The 14,209-nt window shown below is 42.7% G+C and overlaps 1 pseudogene; it reads right to left on the minus strand.

Moving 5' to 3' along the window:
* Positions 1-11,409: 11,409 nt before the first annotated feature.
* On the minus strand, positions 11,410-12,786 carry LOC102927186 (small ribosomal subunit protein uS17 pseudogene; annotated as a pseudogene).
* Between the last annotated feature and the right edge of the window lie 1,423 nt (positions 12,787-14,209).

The following is a 14,209-nucleotide window of genomic DNA, read 5'->3' on the forward strand; positions in this document are numbered from 1 at the left end:
TTTTACATAAATCCATGGAATACAATAAAGACATTATCTTCAGAGATTTCCCCTCAATCAACAAAAGGTGGTGTTTCTCATTTCAGATAAACTTAATTCCAAGCAAACACACTAATTGGCTTGCTTTAAAATGTCACCTGAATTCACTTCCACTCATCTCTGGCAATTTATTGAGCATCCATGGAATAACAAGTATAATTTGATTCTTCCCCCACTGTGGTTAGACCAAGTCCATCCGCTTGGAGATCTTAAGATACATGCCTTGGCGTTAGACCTGAGGCTCCTTTGGGCTTTCACATATGACAGAACTGCCTCACAGTTTCCAAAGCAGAGTTCTTAGAACTTCAGAAAACTCAAATATGTTCCTGAAATATGTGTGGATTTTTATGTCATTTCATACTTTGGGGGTGTCAGTTTAAGAAACTCAACATAGACATCGTCTCAGTCACAATACTGAGTGGCCCTGCTGGCGTGGTGTTTGTGCACAGTGGCCACAGCTGAACCACCTTAACAGCCAAGGGACAAGGAAAGGAAACTGGAGAGGGAGTTAGCAATGCTTCTTCACTAATGAAAAACGTTTTCAAATGCAGTTTCGATGATGTTTAGGGTTTTCTAATATCTTTCTTTGTCTCTTTGTGTCTTTGCATCTTTCTTTTTAGATAGGGTCTCCCTACATAGCTCAGGTAAGCCAATTCTCAATCCTGCTGCCTGAATTCTTTCTCTGTGAGTGGGGTTTAGTCATCACTGTTATGCTTGAATGAATCTTTTCATTTTAAAATATAGGCAAGTTTAAAGTAAAATTTAAAACGACTCTACACTGAATATATGATGTTGTAAAAATGTTTGTAAATGATTATTTCTGTTTAAACTACATATATCTACAAAGCCAAGGTGGTTGGTTAGCCACTCCGAGTGTCAGAAAATTCACTTTTGAAATGACTAGAAAGTACTGTATCAATAATATATACACCAGATATACTTACTGTTTAGAATAAAGTATGTTAAATAGAGTACTGCTGGGATGAGTACCCAGAGCCTCACACATTAGGCAAGTGTTCACCATGGAGCTTCTTCCTCACTCCTTGAATACTATTTTGTTTTTTGTCACAGGGTCACTTGTATCTCAGGCTTGCCTTGAGCTCAGCTGGCCAAGGATGGCTTTGAACTGCTGATCCTCCTGCCTGTATATCCTGAGATCTACATGTACTGCTGGGCCTGGTTTAGAAGTACTGAGGATTAAACCCAGGGCTTCAAACATGCTGCAGCACTCTAACAGCTAAGCTACACCTCTAGCCTCCACAAACAATGCTTTTGTTAGCAAAAGTCATGCTCTCCATACACTAATAAGTGTACCTCAAGCACCTGCATAAATAAGTTACAAGAACTTGGTGGTGGTGTTGCATTACTGTTTTGAGACAAGGTCTTGCTGTGCAGCCCAGGCTGACTTTCAAGCCTGAGATCCTCTTGTATCAGGCTCCAGAGTGCAGCCATATGCCAAGATAACTGGCATATTACAGGATTCAAATTCTTATTTCAAAGCCTTTAGGCCTATTATAGAAACAATGAACTGCATGTTCATATCTTAGAGAGGTCTTTGGTACAGTACCCTGCAAGCAGACATTGAAATGTGAGCACAAATGTGATTATTTTCACTAAGAAAATAAGTGAAATTGAAGAGACCTTAACATCCATTTCCCACTGTCTGGTAGATTGTAAAATTGCTGTAATTTGCAGTCCCTGATTTTTGTTGTTTTAGAATTTTACTTGAGGGATCATGGACCTACCAAAGCATCCATTTAGTGCACATGGTCTTCATCAAAAGTAGACTGGCTGTTGAATGAATGCTCTTTGGAGTGCAGAGAGGAAGTTTTCCATAGCATGTTGGAACAGAAGGTATGACTTTTCATTTTCTTACTATGTGCATCTGCATTTAGCAGGACTTAGCCCAAGATGTATGAGCCTGCCTGAGGGAGAGAACATAGCTTCCACCTACTGCCAATCAATAAAAGACACTGTTGCTTAGGGACAGGGACACCCACGGTGGGTAACCATGGGTACAGGTCAGTAGGCTCAGGCAAATGGACAAAGCTCCAAACCTGTTACTCTGGGACGATCATGACACTGCAGGAGTCACATCTCATTGAATCTTGCAAAAGCAATATACAGTCTGGACTAACAGATTCTGAGTAGCCATGACTCCAGTTAGGCTGGGTTTTACCCATAGTTTTAGAGCTGACTGGATTTTGGAATTATAGATAAGGGATAGTAGACTTGTACATGTTCTACCACTAGTTATGTTCTAAAACAGTTGCTTCTTGATTGCTCAGGGTGTAGTCCTCTATGAACTGTGGAGTGCTTTATCTACATACAATGCCTCCACTGTTATGAGTATAATACACATTCTTAGAGTGGCAGCTACAGCAATCAACTCTGGCTAATTTATGCAAAAATGGAATTGATCAGGGTAGAGGAGCCAGCAAAAGAGGTTGCATATCATTACACAGCTAATGAGAGCACAAGGTTTGAACTTGTAGAGTACCACATCTTGGCCCTGCTGCTTATACAAGTGGCCCAGGGGAAATCACTCTGAGCCTCTCATCTTTAAAGTGGTTGTCTCTCTATCGAGATCTTGTAAAACCAGCACTGGCCTTCCGATGTACTTGTGTAAACCCCGGCATCTAACCCAGCCCAGGAAATTTTCAAATAATTCTGTTACCCTCAGCCATCCTTTGGAGGGGATGCCTTAAAAAAAGCAGACATATCAGCAGGAGAATGAGTAACTCCACCTGGAGCCCGAGCAGGCAGGGCCAGCACAGGTGCATAGAAAGCCCGTAGAGGTTGACCCGGGACACAACTGGCTTACCTGCCTCCTTTGCTTCCTTGAAGCCTTCATTCATCCAGGCCCTAACTCCTGAGGCTGGGCAAACTCATGCAGGTTGGGAAGGCTTGTGAATTAAGAGAAGAATGGGAGGTGAATAAAACTGTAATATGCATGTATGGAATTCTCAAAGGATAAATAAAATATATTTAAAATACCTCTAAAAAGAAGTATGTTTCAAATACATTAGTGATGGCTTTGTTGTCAATCAGGGACAGAGAGAATGTGACCAATTTCCACCCCCCAGTGTGCATTCTCTACTGTGTTAGCTATTTTCTCTTAGTAAGTCTCAGATCATTGCCAGCCTGACCAAGCCAAAGTGCACTCTCAGCATGCCAGGTGATAAGATTCCTGCTACCAGAGACCTCCCTTGAGCCCAGTAACATGGAGCAATGTCTATGTGTCCAGGAGGTTTAAATGGGGCTACTTTGGCTAAGGTGGTGACAGCAGCAGGGATTAAGAGATGTCAGGGCCACAGAAGTACGACAGGGGTCAGAAGCAGGGAGGAACACAGATGAGGTGGAAAGTCTGATACTCATGGGGGAGGACACTAGTCAGAAGGTAGTTCTACCTCTCAAAAGAGAGGTTCCTATGGAGATCACATTTCGCTTCCCTGAAAGCACTGAGAAATCTGGAAAGCCACAGGGAGGAGGACAGTTGCTATAGAGAGATCCTGCCAAGATGACAAGCAGGCAGAAGCTAGCATGGGGTGGAGCAAGTGTTGGGTGCTGGGTGGGATATCTGCTCTGCTGAGCTTCCTAGACCAGCCTAAACAGGGACAGCCCTGCACAAGACAGTTTGTCATGCCCCCAAATAAAGCAGCAATCAGGAAGCCTGCCTCTCAGAGATGTGTGCAGAGTTCTAGAACTTAAAAGGTTTTCAAGAGCATCTCTCCCAGCTGTGATGCTCTGTGACCATCTCAAGCGTTGGTGTCCCATTGTGTGGGTCCTGCTCCCCACAACAGTCCATCTACATAACATGAGTGCCTTGCCTCGGCTTGACTTAAATAGTCAGAGAGGGCACAACTTCATGTTCTCTCAAAGCACAGGTCACAGCCTATAAAGTTAGGTCTTTGAATAACTAATAATTTTCATATTTAGTAAATTAGTTTAAGGTTTATAGTTGTGAGAGGAAATCATGTTGATTTCCAGTGAATGGTGTAATAAAAAGATCCCTATTATGAAAAGGGCACTCGAGGTCCTGATGATGAGGTGGAGCATCAGAAAAATGCTCCCACAATTGGTTTGTTCTATAGGTCTTTGTTGGTTTTAACAATACAACCAAAGTCCTTTTCTGTTTCAAAATAGTATTTTGTTGTTGTTTTTCAAGACAGGGTTTCTCTGTGAACTAGCCTTGGCAAAACTGGAACTTGCTCTGTAGATCAGGCTGGCATCAAATTCACAGAGATCCTCCTGCCTCTGTCTTCTGAGTACTGGGATTAAAAGCATGCATCACCACTGGCTGGCCAAAATAGTATATATTTTTTTTTAGTTAAAATTTATTTTATTTTTATGTGTATGGGTGTTTTGCCTGCAAGTATGTCTGTACACTACATGTATGCAGTGCCTGTGGAGGTCAGAAGAGGATGGTGGATCCCCTGAAGCCCGAGCTACAGATAGTTCTGAACCATCATGTGGGTGCTGGGAATTGAGCCCTGGTCCTCTGGAAGAGCCACTAGTGCTCTTAACCGCTGGGCCAACCCTTCAGCTCTTGGAACAATGACTTTGACAGAAAGAATGGTTTATGCCACAACTTAAATTAAGGACTTAGGGCAATCAAGCTTCATCTAGAGAAAAGTCAACATATTTTTAGATGACTTGGTTGGTGGGTACATGAAATGGCTTTAGTGAATACACCACTGTTACTAATATAATTATTTTAATTATTTTTCCAAAAGGTCTAAGAATGTTTTTCTTTCCATATGACTCACTGACAGAAGACATAGATCAATTGCTGACCACTAAAATGGCTCTTTACAATATGAAAATCATGCTTTCTCATATATAGAGACTTAAAGGTAGCTACATATATTTAGAATTACAATTCTTGATTGATTCTTAGTAAGAAATCAAAAAATAAGGGTCATTTTTTTTAAAGGAAGAAAGAAATTTCACTATGTACCTACTTCCTATAAAAACAATTCTTAGTTGTTTCTGGAACCCACAAGTTTTAATCAAAATGTTTTGATTGGTTTCCACACAGACACTGGCACAGTGTGCATCGTACAACACATACCATTTGGACCCAAGACTAGAGTATAAAGATCTGTGTTATCTGTGAAACTCAGTAGCTGGCCAGTCCCAGGAGGCGGGAAGTCACTTTGGGCAGACACATCCTTATCCAGTGTTGGACTGCATCCAAAGGAAACAAGAAAGACCTCTGACATCAGAACATACCTGATGACTGTGGAGCACCCCCATAGTTGAGAGCAAGCTACAATACAGTGTGCAGCCTTGGAGCCTGCTCTGCAGGAGCAGAAGGAATGTCAGCAATGAAAAAATCAGGAGGAAATGGAGATAGACACTTCCAAATTCCTCTCCTCCTTTGTCTACATGCCACTAGTGGACCTAGATATTTTTAGCTGGCCTCAGAAACAATTCTAAAACTGCATTTTTAGTTTCTCATTCCCTAAAAAAAATGAGGACTTTAGATATTTAAAACAAAACATTAATGGTGGAACCTCCCAAGGCCATCCCAGGCTCTTCTGAGTCCCAAGACCTTGTTCAATAGCACATTAAATACCTAAAATTTATTATTTCAAAAACAGAATTAGTACATCTTCAAAATCTACCAGATAGTAAGTGAGTTTATAAAATTACAAGGTATAAGATTTTTTTAAAAAAAAATTATATTTCTCTATAACAGCAATACAGAATCCTGAAAAGAAATTATAAAACAGCTATTACAACACTAAAACACCAGTGATAGGAAAACATTTACAAATGCATTTAGTAAATAAGTGAAAATACAGTGGAGACTGTAAAGCATTGCTGTCTGAGATCAGCTAAACAAGGAAAGCATAGCTCAGGTCTTTTAGTCAAAATATTCAGTACTATAGATGGAAATGTTAGGTAAAGGGGTCTACGGATTCATGAACCTCTGATGGTTTGTGTTAACTGTCAATTTGACAGCTCTAGAATCACCTGAACATGTGCATGGGGAGATCATCTTTGCTACAGTTACTGATACGGAAAGATTCACGTTAATGTGGTCAAGAGCATTCTGGGCAGGGATGCTGACTGCACACAATGGAGAGGACCGGCGAGTGAGGACCCAGCCCTCTTTGCTGCTTGGCAGTGGGTGAGATGTGAGCAGCTGCTTCAAGCTCCTGACACACACTTCTCTGCCATGATGGACTGGACCTTGAGTTGTGAGCTAAAATATCGCTTTCTCTCTTAAGTTACTTTTTGTCAGAGTATTTTATCACAGCAACATGAAAAGGAACTGAGACACCCTCCTAAAATCTCAGCTAATTTATTTATACAAGTGTACAAGCAGAACCTAAAATTTATGTGCAAATTCATGGGACCCAGAGAAGCCAGATGATCTTAGAAACAATGAAAAAATTGGAGGACTTATACGTTTGAATTCCAAAACTTTCAGAATTTACTAACTGGCTACAGAAATGAGGACTGTGAAGTAAAACAGACAAGAGAAATACATTTATGGCCACTTGTTTTTATGTGAGGGTGCTAAGACAATGCTAGGAGAAATTATCCTTTCTCAGCCAAATAAGCAATATCCTCATTCTTCACATAAAAATCCACGTATGGCAGCACACATCTGTCATGCTGGGGCTGGGGATACACAGCCAGGAGGACCCCTAGAGCTCACTGGCTGCCAGTCTGGTTGAGTTAGTGAACTCCAGGTTCAGTGAAAGACCATTTCAGAAACTAAGGTGGAGAGTGATAGAGGAGTGGTCCCCTGGTCTCCATATGTGCACATACACACACACACACACACACACACACACACAATCTGAAAAGATATTTCTCTAAAGAAGATACAAGAATCATCAAAACACAGGGAAAAAAATGCGCATCCTTATAACGGGCCAGGGAAATGCAAATTAAACCATGGTGAAGCAGGTTTCAGACTCACTAGAATGACTCACAGTCAAAACAAGAGTCCCTAACAAGAGTGGCTAAGGCTGATGGGCGGTCTTCAGAAATCATTGACAAAATGAAAAATGAAGTCATCTGAGAGGGAACCTCGGTGAGGAAAATGCCTTCATAAGATGGGCTGTAGGCAAGCCTGTAAGGCTTTTTTTTATTACATTTTTTTTTTTTTACTTATTTTACATACCAGCCACACTTTCCTCTCCCTCCTCGCCTCTCTTCTACCCCCTCCCATTCACTTCTCCTCCATATCCATTCAGAAAAGATAAGGCCTCCCACAAGAGTCAACAAAGCAAGCACATCAAGTTGAGGCAGGACTGAGCTCCTCCCCCTGTATCAAGGCTGGCGAGGCAACCCAGCATAGGGAATGGATTCCCAAAAGCGACAGGGATAGGTCCTGATCTCACTGCTAGGAGCCCTCCAAACAGACCAAGCTACATGCAGAGGGCCTAGGTCAGTCCCATGCAGGCTCCCTAGCTGTGAGTCCAGGGTTGGTGAGCTCCTTTGTGGGTTCTCCTGGCTCATGCAATCCCTCCTTCCTCTCTTCAACAGGACTCCCAGAGCTCGGCCCAGTGCTTGCCTGTGGATCTCTGCATCTGCTTCTGCCAGTTACTGTTTGAAGGCTCTCTGATGACAATTAGGGTAGTCACCAATCTGATTATAAGAAAAGGCCAGTTCAGGTACCCTCTCCACTATTGTTAGGAGTCCTAGCTGGGGTCATCCTTGTGGATTCCTAGGAGTTTCCCTGGCACCAGATTTTCCCCTAACCCCAAAATGCCTCTCTCAACCAAGATACCTCTTTCATTATTCTCCCCATTCTTCCTGCCCCCAATCCACTCAACCTGATCCTTCATGTTCTCACACCTCCATCCCCCTCCTTGTTACCTAGCTTCTCTGGGGCTGTGGATTGTAGCCTAGCTATCCTTTACTTTACAGCTAATATCCATTTATGAGTGAGTACATACCATGTTTAGTAAGACATTTTCTTAATTAGTGACCAATGGGGGAGGGCCCAGTCCATTGTGAGTGGTGTCATCCCTGGGCTGGTGGTCCTGAATTCCGTAAGAAAGCAGACTGAACAAGCCACAAGGAGCAAACCAGTAAGCATCATTCCTCCATGGCCTCTGCATCAGCTCCTGCCTCTAGGTTCCTTCCCTGTTCCCTGAGTTCCTGCTCTCACTGCTTTTGATGAACTGTTATATCAAAGTGTGAGTGAAATAAACCCTTTTCTCCCCAAGGTGCTTTTGGTCATGGTGTTTTATCACAGCAAATAGTAGCCCTAACTAAGACACATAGAAATCACATTTTAAAGTAAATTGAGACAATCGCTTATCTTATATTTATGAGACTTGAGTTGCTCCTTAATGTACAAGAATGGATGGATACAAGGTCTTGAGTTGTAACAACAAAAGGTGTGACTCCAATGTCAGAGGGACTGCAGTCTGATGGGGGAGTCCCCAACAAGTATGCAGACAGCTAGTGTGTGGTATATGTGGTATGAGGGTCAATAGAAGCCAGGGTGCATTTTCAGGTGTTGCTCTTGAAGAATGAATCAAAGTTATTCAACAAAGCAGTGGGAAAGAATTCCAGAAAAAGAGACACTTGGTGCAATGTTCTCATCCAGAGGTTAGAGAAGGTTACAGTCTTCAAAGGTCAGGGAGAAGCCTGGCCATCAAAGTTTCTACGCTTCTGTAGACAATAAAGTCTCCAGTTTGGAAGGTTAAAACAAACAAACCTCAAATTGATTTAAGGAACAAAGAGTTGGGGTTTTGAAAAGACTAGAGGAGAGCTGGTTGGAAGAAAGCTGGATTCAAGTGTCCATGTCCTCTCTGCCCATCTCCAGCAGGCCAGAAGTTTGCTGTGGCCACATGGTCACCAGTTGCTCCAGGCTGGATTCCACTGGCTGGCAAACCAGTAGACAGAGCTGTGTTCCTGGCCAGTTTTCCACATGACTGATATTTCATGGGGCAATTTAGACCACAAGCTGAGACAATCCCTGTACAAGAGGGATTACATTTTCTCCTCTCTCAGCCCTAGCCAAACCAACTCAATAATCAAGTGACTCCTGGGGTAATCGGGAGACGATGCCTTGTGGAGACATTGGCAGTAGGCACTAAGTGGCACCAGGAGAAAGGTCACTGAAGTTCTTAGTCTAATCCAGGAAGTATTATAATTGCTGACATTACACAGCACCAGGACAAATAAAGAATAATGGATAAATCTGAGGGATGGGAATGGCAGGATTTAGAAGGTATGTGTGGGGAAGGATACTCCAGTGAGAGGAGAGCTAAGTTCCACCTCTAGTTTCAGGCTATGGGCAACCTAATGAATAGAAACCTATTTGCCAGAGTCCAGGGAGCAAGAACAACTCTGAGAAGATTGTAATCTAATATTAAGGATCCTTTATCTGAATGCTTGGAACTAGATGTATTTCAGAGTCCAGATTTTGAAATAATGGCATATATATAGTAAGATGCATTCAGTATGTGAATTCATTCTAAACACAACATTCATATACATATGTACCACATACATATGTAGCCTGAAGGTAATTTTATGTAGTACTTACAGTGTAGTGCACCTTAACTGCAACCTCTCACATGAGATCATATGTGGAAGGAATTTTCCACTTGTAGCTTCTTCCCAGTGCTCAGCAGTTTTGGATTGTGGAATATTTGGATTTTGATCCTCGGATTAAGAGCTCAGCCTGCTCTTACACACTATCTGCTTAGTGTCTAGCTGGACCTCCTACTTAGACGCTCAGGAGAAGACCAGAGTGTGTCCCTGTAACCAGGCACACATTCATTTCAGAAGGGTCCCTGCTGAATGAAGAGATGAGAAGACCTGTTCCCAGTCCTCTTAAGAGTTTGTAAATTCCAAGGGACTACGTCTGTACATCCTTGACACGCAGCAGCGGAGCAGAAGTGCGCATGCGTGCGGCGTCTCTTCCTGGATCACCCTGGAGTTATTTCAGAAAGGGCTTTGCTCAAGGTGAGACTCAGAATTGTTTTGTAGAATGAGATAGAATCAAAATGTGCCAGAAGATGATGAGAATAATTGAACTGCCTAAATCATAATGGTATCTGGAAATCTATTACTCAAAAAGTAAGTATTATAGTGGGAACTGGGAACCAGGACAAGCCAGCAAGTGGTCTGTCTCCACCAGAGATGGGGACAGTATCTAGAGACATGGCTCACAGGAGTAATGCCTGAAATTTTGCATCTCAGGAATGTCATGCGCTTACTATCAATTCACTTTAAGAGCCAGGTAATGATCTAATGGACTTCTGCATAGGGTTATCTCAGCAGTAAGCCAGAAGGGGGTCTCTCCTAAAGCTTCCCTGCAAAGAAAGTCCTTTGTCTCCCTGCAGATTTGCGTACAGATTTAAGAAAGAGAGAAAGGGAGAAGATGGTCCCTGGTTGGCAGAGAACCTGGGCAGACCTTCACCAGGACTCTGCATGACCCGTTTCAAAGGTACTTGAGAGGGAATCAGAAAAAGCCAAGGCACACGAGCGAGCGAGCGAGCGAGCGAGCGAGCGAGCGAGCACCCTTGGACTTCCTCGACAGACAGCAGGGCAGCTTGCCTTGTTTCCTTACACACAGAGATATCAGCCTATGAGATAATCCTGAAGACAGAAACTCAATAATCAACAACTCTGACTTTAGGACTGAACCTGCCTAGAAAATATTGAGAAGCGGTAATTGGTACTGTGAGGAAATGAAAAACAGGAGGTGACATGTTTGTGTTGGGCAGATGGGAAGTGGCTTTCTGTATTTCCACAGGCAATTATAACATCATTAAGGAAATATGAGAAAGCCATTAGCATTTCACAAATACCTGCTAATCCATGGTTTGGGACATTGTTCAAGTGAATTCAGTAGTTAATGTATGGTTTTCAAATTATATAGGAATTATATTTTATTTTTTCTAATTCTTTTTGAGTTTAAATTTGTGATTCCTTTAAACATTCCATTTCTAAATAACATTTAGCATAACATGTGTAATATGGCATTCTCACTAATAGTGGACTACCAAGCCCTTGTAATGAGCGTTAAGGTTTGTCAGTGTTTATTTGAATAGCCAACCAGCTGTAAAGAGCATATGCATTGCATGCCTACAAGTAAGAAAACAGGGAAACACGGCACTTCCTTTCTTTGGTCAATCTGTGTGCCTGTTCTCTGTGGGGACTGCTGAGCAAATCACTCTGTTCTATGTATAGCCTTGTTGATTTGCATGCTTCTCTAAAAGGCACACACCCTGGTTGATTAGGAATAGCAGCACTGATAAACAAACCCTTCGGACCCCCTGAATGCTGCCTTAGGAGATAAAGAGCACAGGAAGGTCTTTGGATAATTTTGAGAGTTCTCCTTGACTTCTGAGTCTTTTTCTTTCAAACTGATTCAAAGGTTGGTCTCTTCTCAGGTTCAGTTAATGGAGGCCAGAATACTGATGGGAGTGGAGTAACTCCTTTTCCTTGTTTCTAGACTGCAGAGGTGTCTTGTACTTGAAAAATTCTGGAGTTCCTTGAGTTGACTCCCTACAGTCCTAAAAAGTAGTAGTAGTTGTTGTTATTGTTACTTTATTTAAGTTGGAAAAGAACTTTATTTGTTCTGGGGAGTCACCCATGTCCTCTCAGAACTTCTGGAACTGCATCTCAGTGCTGGCAGCCTTGGTGACCTTCAGCATATTGAAGCACGATGTCTTGCTCAGGGGCCTGCACTCTCCCACAGTGACAATGTAGCCAATCTGTACATCCCTGAAACAGGGGAAAGGTACACAGACATGCTCTTGTGGCACTTCTCAAAGCGATTGTACTTCTGGACATAGTGCAGATGGTCCCAGTAGATGACAATGGTCCTGCATCTTGGTCACAGCACCAGACAAGATTTGACCTTGGATGGAGTGAAGGGCATTTCTTGTCTATGTAGGTGCCCTCAGGGGCCTCCTTGGGCATCATCAAGCCTAGACTGATGTTTTTGTAGTACCAGAGGAGCTTCTCCTTTGCTGGTTTCTCCCAAGTAGAACCCACTTAATGTTTTTGAAAGATCATGGACTGCTTTTGGTAAGCACGCTTGGTCTGAGTGTCTGTCATCCTTCCAGCAGCCTCAGGAAAGATGTACTATTGATTTGGTTTCTTTATGGACCTCTTACAGTTGTACTGAAATGACAATTTGATGGTGTCTAAGTGACATGTGACCTAGTTAGAATCTGAAAAGTGAGTATCCTCTAGAAAGAGCTCATGACAAGAAAGTGTCTTTAAGGACCAATAACTTCATCTGACATATCAGGTGCTGCCAAATTGTGTGAAGATCTTTCTGGAACAGTTAACACACATATGCTGCCTATGTGTCAATGCTTAAGCTCACTTAATTATCATAGAAATCCCATTGCAAAGATCAGAGAGGTCCAATCACTGCCCCATTCTACAACTTTCTCAAAGTCTCCACTGGAAGAGGAAGCCAAGCAGGCAGTATGAGGTCTGATTCTCACGGAGAGGTGGAACTGTGTACCTGTGAGGCTGTTTCACCCTGCCCAGCTGTCTTCTTGCTTTCATTGCATGCAAGTACGTGTTAGAGAGAGAGGACCGTTGAGTGTGTCCTTCTGCTATGGCCACCAACACCACTTTTTCTTAAGCACGTGTAGTTTGGCCTGCAATGTACAGGAAGGGTGGGGTGGATGTGGCAGGCTGGCTGGAGCTGGGACACTAAGTTCCACTGGTGCTCTTCTCCGGGAGTGCTGAGGACAGCTCTCTGGCCTTCGGGTGTCTTGAGCTGCAAACTGGAACCAGCCCAGATGTCTCCTTTACTTTCATGCTTGGGGACTCTGCAGTTACATGGCAAAAGATTTGAGAGATTTGGACAGAGGGTTAATGTTAAAGACAACAAATGATGGGAAAATGATAAACCAAGCACTACATTTGGCCAACATGTTTTTACCTCTATTTTCTGCCCATAAATCCATCTCCCTGCTGAAGAAGAGTTGTACAGAGCTGACAAAATCTTATTTGAATAATAGAAACTTCTTGGTTCCAGATACCCATAGGATAGTCTGGTATTTACAGACAACTGGAAAACAAGAAAGAAGCAATTCTGACTTGATGATATCTAGATGAACAGGATTTTCCTACAGGCATTAACAACAGATGGGAGAGAACGTTGAATCAGGGATTATTAGTTTATGTCTTTGCAAAATACACAGCTTTTTTGTGTTCCTTTGACTTTTTTTTTTTTTTTTTTTTTTTGGTTTTTCGAGACAGGGTTTCTCTGTGTAGCTTTGCGCCTTTCCTGGGACTCACTTGGTAGCCCAGGCTGGCCTCGAACTCACAGAGATCCGCCTGGCTCTGCCTCCCGAGTGCTGGGATTAAAGGCGTGCGCCACCACCGCCCGGCCCAGTTCCTTTGACTTTCAAATGATGAAGCATGGGTAATCTTCTAACAGTAGGTAAGTATAGGTAGAGGCGAAGCAGTAATGCATGTCATTTAAGTGTTATCACATAACAGTCTTCAGTTTTTGAATCCATTTTATTCAATATAAAACCTACAGTTCTCGAAAAGCCATCATAAAAATGAAGGGTGTTTTTGTTTGTTTGTTTTGTTGGTTGTTTGGTTTTGGTTTTTGGAGACAGGATTTCTTGGTGTGGCCCTGGCTGTTCTGGAACTCACTCGGTAGACCAGGCTGGCCTCAAACTCACAGAGATCAGCCTGCTTCTGCCTGAGATCAAAGGTGTGTACCACCACTGCCTGGCATTTTTGTTTTAAATGAAGGGGTTGAAAGCTATGTTTGCTGCAATTCTTTTCACTTTGTGTGTGTGTGTGTGTGTGTGTGTGTGTGTGTGTGTGTGTGTGTGTGTGTGAGAGAGAGAGAGAGAGGGGGGGGCGCGGATAGAGGGAGAGAGAGAGAGAAATGGGCACACGTGTGTGAGTGCCTGTGTGTGGAGGTCAGAGGAAACCTCCTCCCACCATGTGGGTCCTGGGGATTAAACTCAGGGCTTTGTAGTAAGCGCCTTTAGTGGATGAATCATCTTGCCACCTTCTGCTAAAAAAAAAAACAAACAAACAACAAAACAAACAAACAAACAAACAAAACCCTGATTGAATGCATAGCTCTGTCTTCTTTATCTGATTTCTGTCTTTCCAGACAGGATCTCACTGTGTATCCCATTGGCCTCAAGCTCCCAATCATCCTCCTTCATTCTCCAAGGACTCAGGCCCC

Source organism: Peromyscus maniculatus, chromosome 2 (genome assembly GCF_049852395.1).
Source record: "Peromyscus maniculatus bairdii isolate BWxNUB_F1_BW_parent chromosome 2, HU_Pman_BW_mat_3.1, whole genome shotgun sequence".
Lineage (NCBI taxonomy): Eukaryota > Metazoa > Chordata > Mammalia > Rodentia > Cricetidae > Peromyscus > Peromyscus maniculatus.